The sequence below is a fragment of the Drosophila montana genome, unplaced genomic scaffold (assembly GCF_035044405.1).
Source record: "Drosophila montana isolate Dmon_TW-CO22-7 unplaced genomic scaffold, ASM3504440v1 contig_786_1, whole genome shotgun sequence".
Lineage (NCBI taxonomy): Eukaryota > Metazoa > Arthropoda > Insecta > Diptera > Drosophilidae > Drosophila > Drosophila montana.
Window position 1 is genome coordinate 255273 of NW_026999081.1, and position 23098 is coordinate 278370.

The window sequence follows — 23098 nt, forward strand, 5'->3', positions numbered from 1 at the left end:
TAGTTGGTGAATTTTGGAGGAAGATGATTTGGTATATTCATTGAAATAGCTATATGTATATCTAAGTATTCATTCCTTAGTCTGAATGTTTTTTATTTGTTGATCGCTTGTCACAGACTTATTTTTCATTGATGATGTGACGTCATTAACCAACTACATTATTGATATTTAAAAGTTTTACTAATTCGACTTGTGCTGTAATGCTTAATTCAGGGAATTAGCTGAGGTTCTTAAAGGTTCTCTTTGATTACTTTAAACGTACTGGTTTGAAAGGTTTTAACCAAAATCTACTGAAAGAGGCTTATAATATATGCAGTACAGGGCCTACAGAAATACGTTCTAATTGTTGCCAGCTGTACCAGAGTTCAACTTTTTTACATAATAGTTAGCCTTTTTAGTGAAGGAGAGGCAAATTTTTGTTTTCATTTTGTCGAAGAACTGCTTCTTCTTCTTCTTCCTCTTCTTCTGTTTTCTTCTTCTGCTTCTTCTTCTCCCTCAGGCAATGTAGTTTGACATGAAAGCTTCTATATAATACATCAGCTGTCTATTAGTTACAGAACTACAAACACACTCACACACACACACACACACACACACACACTCATGCACCCATACACCTATTTACCCATACATTTGCATTTGATTCAGTCATCATAATTGGCTCAATTGAAGCCACAGCAGCGGCAGCAGCTGAAAGCAGCATCAGAATCGGGGCTCTAATCCCTTTTATCAACCAAAATCTCATAACTCTGCTCCCCCTCCCACTCGCCCTTCATATCCCCCTCCGCGTAGACACCATGTGAACCACGCCCACAGTGAACAGTCACATGGCTTAACATGGGAAGCTGATGTCGCTGCTTGTTTTGACGCATGTCGGGCTCAAGAGGGCAAACGGAAAGTGACGTCATCACACACATATGTACAAACACACACACATTTGTATATCCATGTGTAGATGTATGTGCACATGTAAGTGTATAATGTCATCTGGTTTTCTTGTCCATCTGCGGCTCTCTAAATTCAATTATTTGGCTGCCCAACTAACTTGAAATGAAACCGGAATTGAAAGCGCAAATACATATACACACAGCATTTCCTACGGCCACAACATGTGTGTTTGGCTCTGTGTACGTGTGTGTGTGTGTGTGTGTGTTGCTTGTCCTTTTCTGAATCAGAAAATACTAAAATACTGAGCGGCACATAAAAGGCGCACAAGTGCGCTGCTCTGTGGAGGCGTGGGCGTGGTCAGTGTGCAAAAGGGGCGTGTGCGGGAGGCTTGGCACAAAAATACCACGAAGTATGTAAAGAATTTCAGTGTGCAAAGGAAAAACGCTAAAACGCTAAAATAAAAAGGAGAAAATAAAAAACCATAAAGTAAAAGTAGAAAGGAAACCAGAAGCAGCCAAATAAATGAAAGTACAGCGCGCGCGCACACACACGCACACACACACACACACACACACAGCGTAACAGCACTTGGCTCTTCATATTTAAATGAAAACTAAAGATAAGTAATCTCAACTTGGGTGCGGTTTTCTCGTTTTGCTTTTTATTTTGTTCCGTTCTTTCCTTTTATTTTCTTATTTATTTATTTTTATTTCGGCATAAGCACAAGCTGGCAGCGAGCGCTAGTTTAACTGTAACTAAGTGAGCGCCAAGCCACACACACACACGCGCATACATATGCGTAGTGCCTAAAATGCTGCCTGGTACTAACGAGTACTACAAATTTTCTTTAAATTAAGCATAAAGCGCGCCCACATCGGCGCACGCGTCGCAATGCCGTTAAATCCAAATATTTGTTTATAAAATCCACCCATAACCTCACAACGCAGCGAAACCCGTTACGTGCCTGTGTGTTGATGCTTGAGCTTTGCCACACGCTCTTTAGTCGTCGCCTTGAACATTCTGCTTATTTGTCTCTCTAACTGTTACAGTCCATCTGTATTCGAGATGGGCGCGTGACGCATTTGTGAACGCGCACGTATCGTGAACTTGATTTGAAAACCCCCGGGCCCATATTGACAAGTCTAACAAGCAAAGCATGTTACTCAAAAAAGCATATATAATGCTGATTTCTAAGAAAAAAAACATATGCTCGCCATAAGCCACATGCGTGTCTGTACGTGACAGACAGTTTGTTGTATTTCTAGGCGTGAAACTGTCATTTCAATTGTTTTCATTTAATAATTGATATAGGCCAATGAGGCTTTCCCTACAGTCTACATTTAGTTCGGGGAATGAGATTATTGCTGCGATATTTGCTGCAGTTTTCTGTTTTCGTTTATTTTAGTCTGAGCCTGAGTCCGCTTATAATAGAAATTCAAGGCCTGAGCGCTGAATGGCTCGTTCTTGCACATCTCTAATCAGCACACACACGCACACGCATTAACATATGAGCAGGTATGTATGTCTGTGTGTGCGCGTGTGTACTTATACTCGTTCGTCCTGCTCTTGTGCATATGAGTGGGGCAAATGCTGTCTTTCAATTGAGGCCTTAATCAGTTTGGCTTTCGCATTTTGTACGCTCTAATGAAAACGTTCACAAAAGCCGTGCCCCGCAGCCCCGCCCTGCGACCAACCTTCTACTAACTAAGTAGAATTGGTTTAATGCTAAGTAGATTTTCTTTAATGTGCAGTCTGCTGCTGCTGTTGTTTTGTTTGTTGTTTCCGTTGCTCTTTATGGTAATAACAGCGCGAGAGTGAGAGACAGAGAGAGCGAGAGCGAGAGCGAGAGCGTGAGAACGGGAGCGCGGCAGAGTGCGAGCGTCAGAGCTGTACCAAGTTTGACGTTGACTTTGGCTATGCGATGAGTTAAGCTCAGTTGAGTTGAGTTGAAATGGCAGAGTAAAGCTCGAAGCTCAATACTCTGACAGGCTTAGGCGCTTGATGTTCTTGTTCTTGTTGTTGTTGTTGTTGTTCTTGTTGTTGTTGTTGTTGTTGCCGCTGTGATTAGTGATGGGCGTTCTCCCACTCGCGCGCGCTCTGCGTCAGTTTGAAGGCAAGCATAAAGCTGATCAGGTGGCTATGCATGCATAAGTGTGCGTGTGTGTGTGTGTGTCTGTTTGCTGAGTTTCTATCGTTGCCACGCCCACAACAACAACATGTAAATTGAATGGGCAAACAGGAAAAGCAGCTGCCGCTGCTGCTGAGTTGTTTGTCATTGCTGTTAATGTTTTGAACTTTGCGTGTCTTACACACACACACACACACAGACACACACAGACACACGCAGATACACACAGATACACGCACACTTACACGCATCGGGCCGCACGCAATGACAAACTGAAAGGCGTTATCAATGGCGGCAAAGGCGACACAGATCCTGCTACTGCTCCTGCTTTACATATGCAGAAAAGCCAAAAGCCGCAAGACGCACACACTCACACACACACGCACACAGACGCACACACAGGCCTGCGTGCGTGTGTAAGTGTGCCCAACATAAAACAAAACAAATTGCGCATATTCTGGAACATCTAATGCCAATGATGTTAATTGGATTTCTTAATTAAGTTGAAAAGCGAAATGTAAACGCCGCGGAACAAAAAAAAACAAAAAAACAAAGAACTAACAAAGTTATGAGTTTATCTGCTTAGCCGGAAACTATAAATTTTGTTTTGCTTCTTTTTGTTTCAACTAAACACATATGTATTTTATGCCTCGATTATTGGTCTACAGTGGCTCTGTGTATCTAACACCTACTGTATAATAGTGTGTACCCAATTAATATGGTAATATTATCCAGCATACGATATCTTCTTTCATAATTCAGGTTATGATTTGTCATAAAAAGCTTAACGCATTGAAGGAGCCCATTCAACTTAGGTTTTCAATGTTTTCAGGTTTGAGAAAATCAAGAAGAACCTAGTGTTTATCTCACCTGAAAGTGTAAAATCAAGGTAATTTAATCTTATCTTTGTTTCTGTGCCCTTAATCAACCAAATGTGGGAAAAATCCTATCAGCATCTACTATGCCATATAGCTCTAGAGGAAGAACAATTAGTTGTTATAGGGATAATATATATGTTGCTCAACATATCTTTACGTAGCTCAGTATTTTCGAGCTTTTCTATGCTCCTAATATATGCTAAAAGTCGTATAACGAATCAATCTCTAAACCCTATACCTATCTAGAAGGACTTATGCTTGTTCTTATAGATCTCTATAGCCTATGTCTAGAAGGACTTATGCTCGTCTTAATACATCTCATAGTTGTCATTATTTGTAGAATATAATTATATAAGGCTTGCAGAAAGATTCATTATACGACTGACAAAATGTGTAGCATACTTATTGGGGCTTGTAAATATTTCAATTACGCCATAACTGTAGCAGCCTACTCGCCCAGGTTTATCATTCCGAGTGAGCATTTCGATTCGTTGCCATAAAATACTTCTTTATAATTATGAGAAATAACTGTATTTAGCAATTCTCCTTTATGTAGCGCTTGGCTATAAATTTGCAATGAGCACATTTCACAATATTTCCGAGAACAGCATTTTAATTGTGTCAATTTTTTTTATTTTATGAATGGTCTTTTTCATTTACGCCTTGCATATTTTATAAAGAATTATAATTGTCGTTGTCACATTTCACAGCCAAAGTTCGCAACAATTTGCATGCAACGCTGCAATTGAGACCTTAAAGGAAAGACAGACAGGCAGACAGATGACAGACAATCAACATTTGGCACCTATTCAAAAATAGAAACGATTTTCCATTTACCTACATACTGCGCCAGAAATATGCATTTATATATGTATATATATGTATATGTTACATATGGGGCAACTGAGAGAAAAGTGTGTTGAAATGCTAGCACGAAAATGTTTCATTTGGCTTATGGGTTGCCGCATTGCTACTGTGCCACGCCCCTTTTCTGTAAGTCACCTACATGTTCTCACCAGCTCGAAATTAACATACTCATTGTGAGCCCTTTAACGAGCGAAGGGGCGGTTGGCCGGCACGCATACAACATATTATAAGCTCTAGGCACACACAAACACACACGCACACTCACACGTGTTTGTACTCGAAGGAAATTGGTGGAAATTATCGAGTTTCCTATACAAAACGCGTCTGACACGCAAAACGAGCCAGAACAGACGTTTCAGTAGCTCGCACTGAACTTGAATGTTGTTGTTGTTGTTGTTGTTGTTGTTAAAGCTATAGTTGAAGTTGGCGTTGGAGTTGGCTGCCTATTGCTTTAACGATAGCGATTAGATTTGGGTGCGCGTCCCAGCTCGGGCGCCGCGCTTTTGGGTCCCTGCTCGGGCGCCACCTAACCCCAGACAATGTCGGCTGCTCCCAGCATGGCGCACATGATTTTGTTGCCAGCCTTCGTTTTCGTTTGCGTTGCCTAATAAATTTAGCGTAATTTACGTTTAGTTGTGGTTTGGGCTTTTGGTTTCTCTTCTCCTACAGTCTACTTTCAGGCCACGTTCTCGTTTTTTTTTTTTGTTATTTTCGTTTCGAGTGCAGGAAATTCATAATGAAGTGTTCGCTTTGTTGAAGCTTAATTAGGCGTATAAGTAATATTTTCAGTTTGCCAATGGGCTGTATATGAGGCTGCGTGTGTGTGTGTCTGTGGGTGTGGGTGTGGGTGTTTGGCGGGCGGGGGGAGTTGAAAACTTTGAATTTGTAAATTAGTTCACCCTGAGTGCACAATTCTATTGGGGCAGGGTTGTCAACTCTAAGTTATAAACTTATTGTTTAGCCGTCGCACACTTCACTTATCACTTTTATCATGTGATAAGCGGCGGAGGAGGCGGGTTGCGGGGGTACTTTAAAGAGTGATAGGCATCAGCTAAATGATTTAATATACCCTGCACCCAAGAAAAGTGGTGTAACGCAGCTGCATGTCACCCACGGAAGGAGGCAGCTCCGATCCATAGATACAATATATATATTCTTGTTCGGCATCAACAGTGAACAGTGAAGAGTTTATCATTTCTTTTCATCGATAATTCTTGAAATTTATCGATCTGTATGAGCGCGTCTATATTAGAAACTCTTGCTCTTAGCAAATATTACAGCTAAAGACCTTTAAATGGCTCAATGCCATACATAATTCAAATTCATCGATAACTTTCCACGATAAGCAAAATATCAATAATTATCGACTTTGCAAGTTCGTTTTATGACCATTTTTCAGAGTTTATAAGAAGCTTGCGATTCTTTTATTCTACCGAAAATAAATTGAATAAGAAGCGCAGCACTAAAGTTATCGAAATTGAGGAGCAAAAGGAAGAAGCAGCAAATGTTATATTCATATCGAGGTTATCTGTTAGTCGAGCACCCGCTACTAGAGCACTTTTGGTGATTATGATTATTTCCTCGTGCTGGAAGCGTGCCAAAGCGGCGCATCCAATAATGATAGCCTGACAATTACAGTAAATATCTTGGGCCTCTGCCCACCTGCCCCGCCTCACCGTTAAGGGCCCACAAAGTCAAATGGTCGAGACATTGTAGTTGCTGCTTGTCATAGTCGCTGCTTTGCGGCACGTCGTGGTCGATGGCAAGCACATTGCAGGTTGTTATGATCGAAAATCAATATACATATAGCTCACCCAATTGTCTCTCTCTGTGTGTGTGTGTGTGTGTGTGTGTGTGTTTGGGTGTTGGCCATGCAAGTGTAAGTCCCCGAGTGCCCCACAACAGTCCCCCTCAAAGGAACATCCAACCCTTACAAAATTGATTAATCCCAGCCAAGACATGTGCCACTTGGACGCATGTCTCTTGGTATGGCTGCCAGTCGAGCAGTCGCAATGCAATCCCCAGCCAACTGGCACCGCCGTACACCACCAAGCACCATCGAGCACCCATTTCCAATTTTCAATGCAATGTTCGCTTTTTGATTCCATATAAATAAAGTATGTATATATGTGTATAATATATATGTATATTTGTGTTTGAGGCAAGGGCGAGGGTAACGCGTTGACGTTGCACGTTCTAAATGACTGACATTTTCGGGTTCTCGACGGCATGTTGATTATCCTGCTGATACAGTGAACGCTCGCGAAAGTGAACGCTTGGTTTTTTGGGCTTATTTATAATTGGCAATAGAATTCGAACTTCTCAAAGTCCAACTTCTCTATTGAAAACTGATAGGCCTTCTAATTTATATTCACATCTTTAACTGTTTTTCATGATTGATTGATTGATTAACTGACTGATTACCTTATTGACTGACTGACTGATTGATCAACCAACTCACTGACTGAATGATTAATTGACTGTCTGAATGAGTGATTGACCAACTGAGTGACCGACTGACTGAGTGATTGACTGACTGATATATTGTCCGATTGACTGATTGATTGACCGACTGACTGAGTGATTGACTGCCTGATGGACCCACTGACTGACTGACTTGCAAACCAACTGACTGATGGACTGTTTATTTGACTGACTGACTGACTAGCTGACTAACTAACTGACTGAGTGACTGACTTACAAATTGACTGATAGACTGTCCGATTGTCTGACTGGTTAAGTGATTGACTGACTATGAGACCAACTGACCGACTGATTGACTGATAGACAGACCCACTGATTGACTGACTCAATGATTGATAGATGTTTTTGCCTTCCAACGGACTATTGGGGTAAAAGATCAGGTGGACTATGTGCTTGGCTCAAATTCATTTTCACTTCACACTTTTTTATGTTATATGTTAGCTTTACCCCTTTTTTCCCTACTCTTCAATATTTGTTACCCAACATCCATGTTATATGTTTGCTTTAACCCCTTTTTTTTTCCTACTCTTCAATATTTGTTACCTAACATTCATATGTAATTCATACATTCATGTTCTAAAATTAAAAAGTAAAAGAAATGAAATGGAACTTGTTGCATAAACTGAACTATGATACAATGTGGGGGGTACATCATGTGGCGCGTGCCACGAAACGTATCAGATTTCAGCCAAGATAATAATAGACGGAAATATGAAAAGGATACAATTAGTTATGTGCTGTAACACAATATGCGATAATGTTATATACATATATATAACAAAAAGGTGAACTAAAAAACTCAAGCGCTTAACGCAGATTTTCACAATTTCTTAGAAGCAAGAAAAACAACAAAAGACAGCTTTCAGTCACGTGTTGTACAATGACCACGCTTAATACAGAATCCGACATTGAGATAGCCTGAACTTGAACTCGGTGCTTATGGTCCGATCGTTATGAATGCGGGGCTTTAATATGGCAGACAAAAGTGCGATATACGCAAAGAGCAAGGCTTTGCCTTTAAATATGCGAAATAAAGGAAGGCATCCAAAACGAGAAATATTTGGAATGGATTCAGGGCTTTAAAAGATCAACAAAATAACTTATATTCAAATATTTGATTTATAATTTAATAATTCTTAAATCGTTTGATGAAAATAAAGACCTTATTTGTTGTATTATCTGTTAATTTAGCGAGTGACTACTGTAGCGCCAATTATTGCAATCATAATGTTCCTGTTGTTGTTGTTGTTGTTGTTGACGATGATTGTGCAAGTTTGCAGTTGAGTTTACTCAACTTGACTTTTGTTTTCATTGCAGTTGCAACTTGTTGTAAAGTACGAGCAGTTTCATTATAATTTCCATGCCAACTTGCAACTCAAATATTTGTGACCACACACACACACACAGACACACACGCACGCACAACAATTGTAGCACATGGACATGGCCATTAAGCAAACAACATCAATGCTCAGTGCAGCTCGGGGGCAGCCATTGAGGCGGTCAAAGTATTCCGTTTGGGGCGTGTGTATTGGCTGTGCATAGGTCAACGCAAAGCAAATAATTAATAAACAATAATCCAAAGCTCAATTGGCCTTGACTGGAAGTGTTTTCACAGTTATTTCAGTATACCCTGTGTGGAGCAAAGCAGGTAGCATGGTTTTGTGCAAATGTATGTAACAGATAACAAGACAGCCCGAACCCAAAGAGCATACATATATGTATATCTTAGCTATCTCAGGTACTTTGAGATCTAGAGATATCTCCTATGATTATCAGCAAATCGATAAATATCGATATGGAGACTTGGAGACTTAAACATAGCTCAAAGATTATAAGAGCTAGATACGCCAAACCTGGAGAATAGCTTCTCGTATCGCGTACAGAGCACATAAATAGTTCACTTTTAGTATATTCAGCAAAGTTCTGCTTGAAGTATTAAGGGAAGACGCGTGACACTTTTTGGTGTCATCTTTAAGCCCCAGAAATCGCATGAAGATCGGACTTAAAATACGTCAGTTATTCGGGAGTGTATTTTGCATGGTGTGGACCTAAGGAAAGCGAAAGCACAACAGCAAGCGGCGTGCGTGTATGTATGTGTGTGTGTGTGTGTGTGTGTGTGTAGAAGAAAGCTAGAAGAATTTTCCCTAGAGAATAAAGAGCGTTCGATTCAGGGTAACTAACAGACGGGCAATCTCTTAATTTTATTTGTCAACGCAGAAAAGTGCACCAGCCTACATAGGGCAAGCCCCATACACACACACTCACACACACACACACACACACATACGTAGCCCTAACAAGCATGTGGTAATTGTAAGGACTAGCCGCACGCTTGCTCAATTATCCGCATACGCGGTTTTGGCCGGGGCATACCTGGCGTATGAGTATTGCGCATACTGAGAGAGAGAGAGAGAGAGAGAGAGAGAGGGGTGATGGGCTGGTTAGTTACTCTTCAATTGCTCGTGCCCGCTCGCTGGCTGCCCAATTTCGTTTCAATTACAATGAATTTGAATGGTTTGTTGGGTCAAATAAAATGCAAACGTTTCGATCGACAGCGACTCGAACTGAAACCCTCAAATTCGGGCTTCAATTGGACAAGTGGTCAGGGCCACGTGCGTTCAAAGTCCAACAACAAACAAAACTTTTACTCGACAATAGTGTGCTGATAGGGAGAGATGGGGGGGGGGTTAACTTTCTATTTACATAAAAGGCACAGCAACACTCGCTGTGTGTGTGTGTGTGTAAAAACTTGTTTGGCCAAGGCATATCGAAAAGCGTTTAGACGGCTCGTGACTGCGTGAGCAGGCAATAAGCTGTACAAAGATTCGCTGCGTGTGTGTGTGTGTGTGTGCGTGCGTGTGTGTGTGTGCGCGTGTGTGTGAGTGTGTGTGTTCAATAGCTGGACACGTGCACAATGTATTTTGCTTGGTTCCCGCAAGCGTTTTAAACGTAACCTATGTAGATTAGACGCTTTTTCGAAGCCAAAATAAAAGCACGCTCCCCACCAAACTCTAGTGGCGCCATCTATGGCTGGGATTGGGCGGCCAGCTACAAAGATGTTGCCAGCAAAGTCGAATTGCTTGTAAAGTGGCCTCGGGGCGCTGCTCTCACACACATGTTTGACGTTTTGCGAAAGTTTTTCGAAGTTTTTGTAGCACCGCTTTCAGGATTTGTTTCAAAAGGGGGTTTCCTTTTCATTTTCCTTATGCAACTGCCCGATGAACTTCCGTTCAAAGAGCGCGTGCCTCATTTTGTTGCAATGCAATTGCACTCGAGACCCAAGACTGGGAATAACATGCACTCGACTTGCTCTTTTCAGCAGCTTAAAACCAACTAGCAATAGTGCTGTAGCTGGAAGTGCTCGACTAGCAGATACTCTGTACCCAGGCGTCGAGAAATATGAGAATAGCTGCGTGCTTGTGTAACTGCGTTGCCAAAGATCTAATCTTTATGAGACTGACTAATATAACAATTTCAGTTTTGGGGAAGTGTTTAACAGGGAGTAACATCTTGCTTGCGAGCATATTTTACGTTCCAAATCGATTACCATTAGTTATCATTAACATCAAAATCGATAACTATCGATATTTTGGGATGCTTGAATAACTGCGGTGCTTTACTTTCATCTTCATGAAGCTGACAGGACTGAAGTAAGGCACACATACCTAAGCACAAGAATTTAGGCTTATAACTATTTCAGTTTTCGGCAGTACGGGGAAGGGTACAAGGAGTTACATTTATCTTGCGAGCATATTCTACGTAGCAAATCGATTATCATTTGCTATAATGATCTTCGACTTGAAATCAAAATCGAAATCGATATTTATCGATTGTCATCGATAATCGATAATTATCGATTAAAGATAGTTTTTGATATTTTTCGATAACATGTAAATAAATGGAGATATTGAAAAAAGTTCATTTATTTAATGTAAGACTTTGCTATTTGCATAATTGAAGCCTTCATATGGACGAAGACAGGCAGTCGGACTTGGCTAGATCGGACAGTTGTCCGCGTTCTGATTAGGAAAATTGTTGGCTTGGCTCGGAATAGCATCCTTCTGTCTGTTACCTAGATTAGCATAAGAGTTTTACAACATCCTCACCCAATTTCAATTGAAAAAAGGCAACTCTTGGAAATGAAAGTCCCCTTTCAGGTTACCAAAGCGCCAGAGAATAAAGTGCTTTGGTTTTTATTTTTTTTCTTTCTGATCGTATGACTGTATTATCCAGCTGCGGCCGCTGCACTTGTTTACCCAAGGGCTTTTTTTATGAAAAACCAACTAGTTAGGATTTATTGCATGGCACTAACTGCATTAGGCCCACGCGCAAAACTTGCATTTCCCAGAAATGGCTAAGCCGGCTTAAGCTTGAGTTCATTTATATTAAAAACGCGTGCGGTATGCTGTTAGCTACAAATTGAACTCTCGAAAGTCGGAAGCCCACTTAACGAGCACTTCATGGCAGACGGGCAAATTAAAAGCATTTTGTTTTTTCCCCTCTTTTGCTTTTTGCCTTTTCACTATGTGAAATTATTCGGAAAGGCTTCTACACATGTCTAGCTAGAGTGTACCCGACATGGTATTATCCGGCTTTGCGCGAGCCAAGTGCTTTGCTTCACATGGTGACTAGCGACTTTTTCAAACGCTTTTCAGGCGCCCCCTCGTCGCTGCTTCCAATTATATTTTTTAACCACGCATTTTTCTTGGCTCTTATATGTTTGCTCTTTTTTTTGTTCAGCTCTGCGAAAATCAGCTTAAAATGCTGCGCAACAAAATTTAAGCCACCGTTGCTTTCATCCTTTGAAAGCTATTTTCTCGCAAAATTATGAATTGAAAAAGGAAACAAAATAAGGATTGCATACAAAATTGCACAATGTTTCCATTCTATTCAAAACGCAGTCTTTCGTGCTAATTAAATGGAAGCTACGGTTAAAAAAAAACGCAGGCAGCTGCCTCTATGGGTTTGCTAAGCGCGTGTAGCATCAGTCAAACGGTCAGTCAGTCAGTGAGTCAGTCAGTCAATCAGCACAATCATTCTACTAGATTAAGATGGATGTTGAAAGTGTTTAATAAACGAATGCAAATGAAAAAAGGTACCAATTTTGATGCCAAAACGGCGCTGGCCGTAAAACGTTTAAGAATGCGACACAAAACAGAATAGAAAAACAAACTAAACGGTTTCGCTCACGAGAGAGCAAATAGGTGTGAGTGTGTGTGTGCGTGTGCGTGTGAGTCACGTATTCATCAGCCTGGAAACGAGACGAACGTGCCGTTATTCGACACACACTCAGACACACACACACGCATAAAACAAAGAAAAGCGAAAATACTGAAAAATTGTTGTCATTTAAGTGGAGTGGGGCAAAAACACAACTTGTTTTTGTGTAATCGAGTCCTTGTCAATACCTCAACATATTTATATATATATATATATGTGTGTATATATTGATATGAAACTAAAATGCCAGCAGCAGCAGCTATGTACCTTTAAGTATTGGCATTTGCAATTCACCTGTGCAACTGCAGGCACTCCGGGCAGCTGGCATGTGACAGCAATTGGTTCCGGAATCAAAGAGAAAACAATATTTTTGTGTTGTTGTTTATCGTTTAACTGAGCGGAATGCACACGGATGGATATATTAAATCGCAGTGGGTGGTAGCTGTGATTGTTTTGAAATTTGAGCTTGGTTTTTATACGCTTGCTAGAGGCTATTATAACTATGTCCCGTGGTATGCAACGCATAGAAGTTGTGAAAGATGTTTATGTATACATATACATATATATAAAGCAGGCTCTAGATATCCCAGCTAAGCAGTCTCTCTGTTAGACAAGACCTCACGTGTCGCTCGAATCGGCGCACCAAAGCACATAGCTGCAATAGAAATGATCGGTTGAAGTTAAGATTCTCGTAAGGGTTAGTTGGCTGTCCTTCAAGATATATTCAATATGTTCCTTACAAACGAACATCGTATAACTATATTATATAGCTATAGAAGCAATCGGGAGGCAATAAAAGTTAAAGCACTTTCCAGCTTGAATCAGATCACTTTAGCATATAACTGCAATAGAAATTGAAGCTCAGATTCTCGCAAGTTTGTTGTCCTTCAAGACATCCTCATCAAGTTTGGATTTAGCCATGCTTTCAAAAAGAAACATCCTATAACTATATTATATAGCTTCTATTGGAACAACCGCTGGGCTATAAACGTTTTGTTTAAGGCACTTTCCAGCCATTTAATCTACGCTTCTCTCTTCTTATGCCCAACATGTGATTTGTTGAGTTCTGTGTCTGGCCAACAATGAGACAGGCATGATTGATGGCCGTTAGCGTATAGCATGCCAATATCAAACAATTAAACAATATAATAATGCATTGTTCTTGACAACAATTCGGGGACAGGTCATTAGCCCTCAAGGGTCAAAGGAATACACGGTTGCTCTACACAAATTTATGCGGCATACAATAAGGAATATAATAAAAAGAAGGTTATGTATTTGATATACACATTTGATGTTAAATACATTTTCAAGCTTAATTCTTTAGAATTGAGAGGGACGATTACTCGGAGATTTATAATAAACTAAATATATTATTTGATTTATGCAAGTTTTTTCGTAGCTGAACAAAATATTGACTTCAGATTATATCACAGAGGATAACTTTGCCTGTTCCCAACAAAATTGAGATAAAATAAATAAATAGTCTTGGGTCTTAGTATTTACGCACGTTTGCATGCCATGCATGAAGCCCCGAAAATTTCATCAAGATCGAACCATAAGCCACGCAGTTAAAGAAGAAGCACAGCTGCAGCATGAGGCAGACTGCGTTTTTCTTGTATGTGTGTGTGTTCGTATATGTGAACGTGTGATTGTGTATGCATGTAGGAAGAAAACAAGAATGTTCGCCGCCGGCATTTCAGGGTGTTTGCTAGTCGGACGCTTTCAACTGAAGCACACTCGTTTTATTCGGGCTTATTTGCCCAATCCAAATAATACGGAAGCAAATATAATTCGAAATGTTTGCCGCGTGAATTGATTGAAAGTCTAATTTTGAGTATTTTCATTATGCGTTGCATACTTTGGGGCGGCAGCCACGTGACGTATACGTATATGTAGCGCATACGCAACGTTGGCCCCAGCATTTTTTTGTGTCTTTTTTTTTTTTTATTCCTGTGCGTCTTTGTTGTTGTTTTTGTTTTTTTTATTGTATTCGGTTGCTCAGTTGAACAGTTGTTGCGCTGCTTTTATCTATCAGTTGTTCTTGTTTTTGACATAACAGCGCGACCTGGGGTTGGTGGGGGGGCTGTTTATCAGAGCCTGCGAATTGCATAAGCTATTCAGATGAAGTAGCAAAGTTGCTTTTGCAACGGCAACGGCAGCGACAACAATCAGCCGGCAACGGACAGAAACATGTGACAACAGAGCCGGGGCAACAACAAAATAGCGGAAATGTCCATCAACAAGCCGGAAACTGGCAACTGCCACTGAAACCGGCTTGATGAAGCATTTTTCGCAATTGCCTGACAGTCAGCTTGAACCAAAAAGCGAAACAAGTGAACTGAACTGGAACTGCGAACTGCAGTTGTCAAATGGAATCAATTCGATTTGTTCATATTGCATAAATGCCTTTCGATTGCGTTCGGGCTATAATGATTTTTCATTATCTTGCATAAATATTGAAGCTCTGCTATCTTTTGCATAAGTGCTTCACAGCAGCATATTTCGTTATTTGATTCCCAATATTAGTTCTCCTGATACCTTTGCACAAAGGTAGTTCACAGCAGGAAATTTCATTTTGTGATTTCCAATATTGTTGTCTATTTGTTTGAATTCTTTTAGTTGCATTTATATCTTTTGTATTTGCGCTGCACAACGGGGTGCTTTAATATGTAATTATTTTTTTTTCTCTTGATATACAAATATTTCTGTCTACCTTTGCAATACCTTTTGCATAAATGCTTCACAGCAGGCGGCATCGAATTTGTGTGTGTTCTATGATTTGTAATATTTTTTTTTTAGTTTTTTATATTCTTTTTACGTGTGATTTTTAATAATGTTGTCTGTCTGTCTTTCTGTTTGTTCATTGAATATATTTTGCATAAATGCTTCACAGCAGGATATTTCGATATGCGATTTTCAATATTGTTGTCGAGTGCGTCAAGTTCCTTTAGTTCATTTAATACGTTTTTCATAAATGCTTCAAATGTTTGCTTTTCTTTTCGTAGTTCTTTGCGTTCTTTTTTCCCCTGTGATACCCTTTACAAGTGTATGTGATTTATGAGCAGTAATTTTGGCATATCTTCAAAATGTTGTGTAGAAATTGATCTGGCCAAATACTTTGCATGGAACATTTTGCATAATTTGCTCGCAACAGGCAGCGTCAAGTGTTCACATATTCGAGTGTCTAAGCTCTTTTTATACCCTGAACCCATTGAAAATGGGTGAAAAGGGTATTATGTATTTGTGCAAATGTATGTAACAGGCAGAAGGAAGCATCTCCGACCCCATAAAGTATATATATTCTTGATCAGCATCAACAGCCGAGTCGATCTAGCCATGTCTCAGAACCTATAAGAGCTAGAGACTTGAAATTTTAGCTGTAGGTCCTCCTATTGCCCGCGCAGATCGAGTTTGTTTTTTGATATTCGATAACTTGCTCCGTTTCCAAGTAATCGATAAGAATCGATATCGAAATCCTGTTTTTTTTTTTAGCAATTTCGGTAAATAATAAGAGGTAGAGTCACCAAACTTGACATGTAGCTTCCAGAATAGTATATATGTATATATCAAGTATCTTTCATTTTATACCTATCGCCTGTTGGAAGAAGAGGTTTCAGGGTATCCCCTAGTCGGGAGCTCCCGACTAGAACCTCTTACTTGTTTTATATTTACAAGATTTGGACTTTAGCTAGCTAAAGATCACAGAAGATGTAGTCTTTGGCTAGTCGTTAGGTCAGAAAATCTTATAAATTGAGGTACAAATCAGCAAGAAGAACTAGTTTGTCAAATATCTTTAGCCAAACAAATTTTGTAGATCTTTTCGTTTTTTATATTTGTTCTCGAGTTCTTTTACTTTCTAAAGAACTTTAAAAATAGTTTGCATATGTTTCTTTTCTCGTGCTACTCTCGTGCTTTGATTTCTGTCTCCCAACATAAATTTCATGATATTTTATGTTTTATCTCAAGGTATTATAATACTTTTAAATATGTTCTGTATTTGTGCATTATGTTCTATAGTTTTATATCATACTTATAGCCCATTGTGAATGGCAAAGAGAATATAATAACTATTATTGTATTTGTTCATTGATTTGATTGACGCAATTTTGGTAGGTGGGAGCATTAAGTACTCATAAAACAATGGAATATGATAAAAGTGTGAAAATATGAAAGAATATGATATTGTTGTTTTTCTTGCAATTTCTTTAAGTACTCTTTTTAACCATTAACTGAGTGTGATAATTTTGGGTCTTAAAAGTTCCGTTCGTTCCTTTGAAGTTTCGTTTTTCCCTGGATGCTTTGTATTCCCACAAAAGTTGCCATAATATCTGCAAATGCTCTTTGCTTTTTTTTTTTTACTAAATGTGTTCGTTTAGTGCCTTTAGTTATTTGCGCCCAACATTTTTGAAGCTCCTTCAATTCCTACAATATTTACAATCATATTTTTGGCTTTGTGCGAAACTTTCGGCAGTTATTCTGTAATCAATTTTGCACATGTTACGAAATGCTTACCAATTCCGGCAGTTCCGTAAATTATATGATCAAGAAAAACAGTAGAAAACAAAAAAGAAGGCCAACAACCAGTGTTGTTAAGCAAATGTAATAGGCACATTTTGAGTGCTGTAAGGAAGCTGTTTGTTGTTTGTTGTTTGTTGTCTGCTGCTTATGTTTATGTTGGGTCTTAGCTAAATTCTAGGTAGAATAAATATAAATTGGTTAGTTCGAATAGTAAGCGTACTTTTTTGTGTATGCCTCGATGTTGCGTCGCTTGTACGCCAGAGGAGATGCGGGGGGCTGCCCTTTGCGTTTGTTGCTGTTGTTTACGACATTGAAGCGGTATCGCGTTGGTTCATCCGTCGTATCGTTTCGGCTTTCATAGTGTTTCCTTTCTGTTGTTGTTTTTGTTGTTTTGTTTTTATTTATTTATTTTCTTCGTATTTTAATTGTTCTGCCTACGCCTTTTGCTATTTTCTATTTGAATTGAACGTATTACGAATCGAAAATTAATTTGTGCTTTTCATTTTATTTATTTTTATATTTTTTTGTATTGTTTTCTGCTTTTATAGCTTGGCATACACACACACACACACACACACACACACACACACACACAACGCACACACAAACAGACTCACACACACACACAGGCACACACACGCCACGCACAACACACAGACGCGCACTCGAAAAAAATTTGAAAAGAAAACAGCTGAAATTGAGTATTTGTTGTTTTTTTGTGATTTTTTATTGTTTTTTGTATTTTTTGGTGTTTTTTTTTTGTTTTTTGTTTATATTATTTTTGGTATTATTAAATGTTGCTTTTAATTATTGTTGAGCTGTTCAGAAGCTTTACAGCATTATGTTTGTTGTTCGGTTCGTGAAGTCTACTCTTGGATTTATATTGTTTTATTGTAAGTACATATTAAGTAAGTGTATATTTTAATGGAGCTTTGCGCTTGATACGTCAGCCATGGGTGTAAACACAATACAGACTGAATCTTAACTGGCGACGACGCTACAACTTTATGGAGGACGCCCAGCGCCAACGACGACGACGGCGACGCCGACGACGACGCCGACAACGACGCCGACAACGACGACGACAACGACGCCGACAAACGACGCCAACGACGATGAGGACGCCGACGACGAGGATGAGGACGACGATGCCGATGTCGACCAAGTTCGAATTAACTCGACCACAATACGAGCAGCGCGAAGCGAGACGAGACTCTGCACACACACATACACACGCACACACACCCACTCACACACAGACACACGACGGTACCAATCGAGCGACACAGTGACAGAGCGACTGACAAACGGTTGGGCATTGCTACAGGGAAGCCGGGATAACGGGCCGCTCATTTGACGAACGTCCTGTTTAAATGAAAGTGAGCGCGGCTATTTTTTTTGGCTGTTTTTTTTTGTTTTATTTTCGTTTTTGTTTTGCTTTTAAGGAGCTGCCAAGAATTGTTTTAGGGGCGAGGTCGAACGACTCTCGACGCTCGACTCTCGATGCCGCTGGCAGCTCAGCTGGTTCAGCATTCGGCTCTGCCCACAATATCAGCTGGGCCAGCGAGCTGGTGTTGCAGTTTTTCAATTGATTTGTGGCGCCGCAGCACGCTAAGCTCGCCTTTTTTGGCCGCTGCTTTTTGGCTACAAATTCATTTATTTGGCCATTTTTTTTGGCATGCCATTTTTTGGCTTTGTTATCCGTGGCATTTTTGACAATTATGAATTGGCATTGTCATGTGTGTGTGCGTGCGTGCGTGCGTGTGTGTGTGTGTGTGTGTGTGTGCTTGCTCCTCTCACATGCCTATGCACGTATATGCTTAGCGTGTGCTCTCTGCGCGTGTCTCTCTCGTTGTGCGGCGTGCGCTCCTCCTCGCTCTGGCGCCTGGCTGTTCGCTATAGCTGTCTCTGTTGCGCGCAGCGACCACACAGAATTGTGCTTTTTTTTTTCTTTTTGTTGCTTCTTGTGTGTGTGGACAAATGGCAACTGGCAACTGGCAACTGGCGGCTGGGTAAATGTACACTCACAACAACAAAAGCAGCAAGCGGTTGAGGCAGAGCCAGCGGAATAGCAGCAATGGCAATAAAAGCAACAACAACAGCGCTCACGCCGGCAGCGCAGTCAGAATGCCGACTGATAGCGCTTTGGCGTGCCAGCTGCTATTGTTGTTGTTGTTATTGTTGTTCCCACTATCTCTATCGCTCGCTCTTACTCTCTCTTCGACGCTCTTTTTGTTGCTCTTCTTGTTGTTGTTGTGCTGCTGAGGCTTTTTGAAGAAACTGAACTTTGAGCTTTAGAGCTTGATCTAAACATAATTCGCACCTGCCACGCAATACGTAAATCAAAATTGAACTTTACATGTTAATCCTTTACACAATTAAATCCGGCATATACTATGGGTATATATGTACAGCTAGCGAGCGAGAGAGAGAGAGAGAGAGAGAGAGAGTGAGAGAGAGAGAGAGGGGGAGGAAGTATGCTAGGCTTATGTATTTATTTGCAATTCGATTGCCATTTTGAAAATCAAATTCAAAAAGTAAAACAAGGAAATCAACTTTTGCTGTTGCTGTTGCTTGTTGTTGTTGTCGTTGTTGTTGTTGTTGTTGTTGCTGCTGCTGCTGCTGCTGTGTGTGAGAGTGTTCTTTTTGCATTTGAGCGCTGCCCTGTTACCCGTGTCCTTCGGTTGGTCCTGCGCATTGGCAAGCGCCGATTTGCGTAAGGTGCCAGGCTCCGGCCAACGACTAAGACTCCAGCTTTGGCTCCTTGCTGGCTGCCGGGCCAAGTGCCCGCACACCCAACCACCCACACACACATACACACACACACACACACACACACACACACACGCCCGCCCGCCCTATTTGCCACCTTCACACTGATTCTCAATCCAAAAGTTTAGCTGCTGCGCGTTGCTTTGTCATCGGCAATTGTCGTTGTCGTAGTCACGTTGTTCAGCAATATTTTTTAGTTGTGCGCACATGTGTGCGTGCATGTGTGTGGGTGGGCGTGCGTGTAACTCGTTTGGAATGCATCCTTGGTGTTGGTGCTGCTGCTGATGATGAACTTGCAAATGGATTTGCCTAGCAACAACGGCTGATGGATGTGCACAAAACCATCAACTCAAAGGACCAAGGACGCTACCGACTCGCCAACCGAGCCAACCGAGCCAACCGAGCCAACCGCCCAATCCACAACATGCTCGCCCCTGGCGCTCTCCTTAACCGTCACGACTACCACTTGGCATATCCTTTAATTTGCTACCCATCATTAAGCAACTGTCGTTGAGCCTTTGAGCAACATTCAATTGTGCCGCAAATTGACAACAGGACATGGCATACAGGACATTAGCTAACTAGATGGCAACGCACATGTTTTGACCAAATCCCAGCCCCATTCACAGCCCAACCCCAGCGGGATAATGGATGCGTCAACGGCACACGACAGTTACTCAAAACGCTGTCATGCCAGATTTTGAATAAATCATGGATATGCAAACTTTATGCATTTGTCAGCCATTCGTAAACCCCTCTCCCCCTTCACCAAGCCCATGTGATTCCCGCTCATATAATTCTGGCTCATATAAACTCCTGTCGCTAGCCCCATATCAACAGTTGACAACTGACAGCTGCATACTTCGTTCCCGTGAACGTCTGTGCAAGACGTCTTGACTGCGTCAAACGCCTATTTTGGTAGGAGAAATTCTCTACTGCGCACCTATTCCAAGTAAAACTCTTGCGATTCGAAACGTCGTAACCTTTTATATAAAAATGAAAAAAAAAACAACGGATGATTTGACAAAAATTGGTGCACGGTATAATGTCGAATGCAAGCACGCTAAAGTTGAATGTGTTTGACTGCGAAATACCCTGTATTCGTTAGTCGATATCATGTTTTGGATTATACCAACATGCCTGAAATTCTACGAATCATAATATATATAGCCTGATATTAATACCAAAATTCCTTTCCAGTTACTTGTACTTCTTCTGCCTACGCCCATCTATTGCAAATTAAATGTTAAATAACTTCAATGTTTCTTGTTCGATTTGCATTTGATTTTAAGGACATAAATATGGCATTTAAATATGTGGGCATACCAAACCACAAGACTCTAGGCTTCAAGGTTTCTTAACATCTTGTGGAAAAGGAGGAAACGTATCCAAAAAGTTAAATTTGTTTTATCCAGCTCTTATAGTTTTTGAGTTATGCTTAAAAAACCAACTTTCAATATCGATATTTATCGATATTTTAAAAATGTGTCGAGATGTCGAGATATATATACTAATTTTCAAGTCTCCAACTTTTGTAGTTTTCGAGATCGACAAGTTTTTTCTACGACAGAAGTACTTGGCTAATTGTCCCAACTCTTCGTCCTGACCACGAATTTATGTGCCTAATGGGGTTTACATGTCTCCTTCTGCCTGTTTCATGCATTTACATCAAAACAATATACCCTTTTTTAGCCAGGGAACATGGTATCAAATCCCGCTGCGAACCATTAAAAAGACATAACTCTCAGTTCGTTTGTAATGGAACCATTCCTTTTAAAAGAAAAAAAAGCCTGCCAGAAGATAAAACACCAACAACGAACCAGTTCGGAATGGAACTGTTGCGTGTGCAGCCGCTCTGAAAACATGTTGCGATTTATTGGTAAGAATTAAGGCCTTACAGCATAAATCTATTCGAACCTTCAGGTAAATATGAGTCTATATGCGAACTGGATCATTCACCAATGTTCCGGATAGCATTTATGTTCAGGTTTCGGTTTGAAGCATGTCAAAACCGAACCAAAAACGAATAACTTCTATGAAGATATATTTACCTTCAAAAATATTAAAGCCCACTGCAAGCCAAATAGTTCCGAACAGAATAATGTGCTCAAGAGGGAAGAATAAAAAATGTATGGGTTCATTAAGAGCCCAAATGGAGAGACAGTTGCGAACTAGTTCACTGTAAAGTGAACCATTTGCAAATTTTCAACTGCAAAGGAATGAAATACAAGAGCAATTGATGTTTCTCGCGTTGGTTCAAGAAGAAACTGAATCCCTTGATTAAAAACCTCAAAGAAAACACACTTGTTCAAATGGAAAACCAAACTTCGATCCAGTTCTAGGAACCAGAAAACGTGCAACAGAACAAACTGCATCCAAAATAGGAGCTATTTAACAATCAAGCGTTGCCACATTAATGAGTAATGTTTTGCTCAGTGCGATGGCAACACTATGAGCGTTAGTCAATTGAACTAGTTCGCCGGGTAAGTTCAAATTATGCGAGCGAATGACTCACGAATGGTTGAAGCAAAGCGCTGAAAGACGACATCGAACAAATACAGAAAGAAAAAAATAAAGTAAAAATAAAGAATTTAATGGGCGGAACCACTTTGTCAATTCGAAATCGCTTAAATGCGCTTGTCATAATTTATTGATAGGCACCCTGGATGGATAATGGATATACATATATATACATACATATGTACATATGTATATAACGATATAGACTATATTGTGTATATACGGCTACTTAAATGTGCACTCGATGGAATCGTGCTCGAGCAGCGGCAGTCGCGAACCATTATCATTAAATTTTCAAAAGTTCTTTGACTATTTTCTGGCATTATGCCGCTGCCGCTGCCGCTGGCGCTGCCTTGAATCCGGAGCCGGACTCGGACCCGGGCACGGACCCGGACGTGGACGTTAACGCGGAAACGGACGCAGGCACGGACCCGTATACGGACCAGCGGCCAATAAGTTATTGGCCATTGAGGCCACCTGCCCGTTAGTCTATGTGTTACCCACTTAAATAACGCAGTCAGGGTCAGCCAGCGGCTGGCGGACTTCGATATGCATGGGGCACCACGGACAGCATGGTCGCCACCGGCACTACGGCGGACAGTACAAAACAGTACGGGCAAATATGGGGATTGCTATTGCTGTTGCTGTAGCAGTTGCTGCTGCTGCTGCAATTGGGCAGGCGTCGCGTTAACGCAAACGCTTTTAATATTTCAGAAAGCGACAGAGACAGACAGAGAGAAATAGACACAAGTGGACAATTGTTACTGGCCATGCGGCTTCGGGGGGGGGTACAACAGTTGAGGAAACACTCTGGTGG

The 23098-nt window shown here is 40.7% G+C and overlaps 1 protein-coding gene across 12 annotated transcripts in view; it reads right to left on the bottom strand.

Moving 5' to 3' along the window:
- Window positions 1–23098, bottom strand: part of SK (small conductance calcium-activated potassium channel) — a 90864-nt gene that overhangs the window by 31261 nt on the left and 36505 nt on the right. The gene's annotated exons all lie outside the window — the stretch shown is intronic.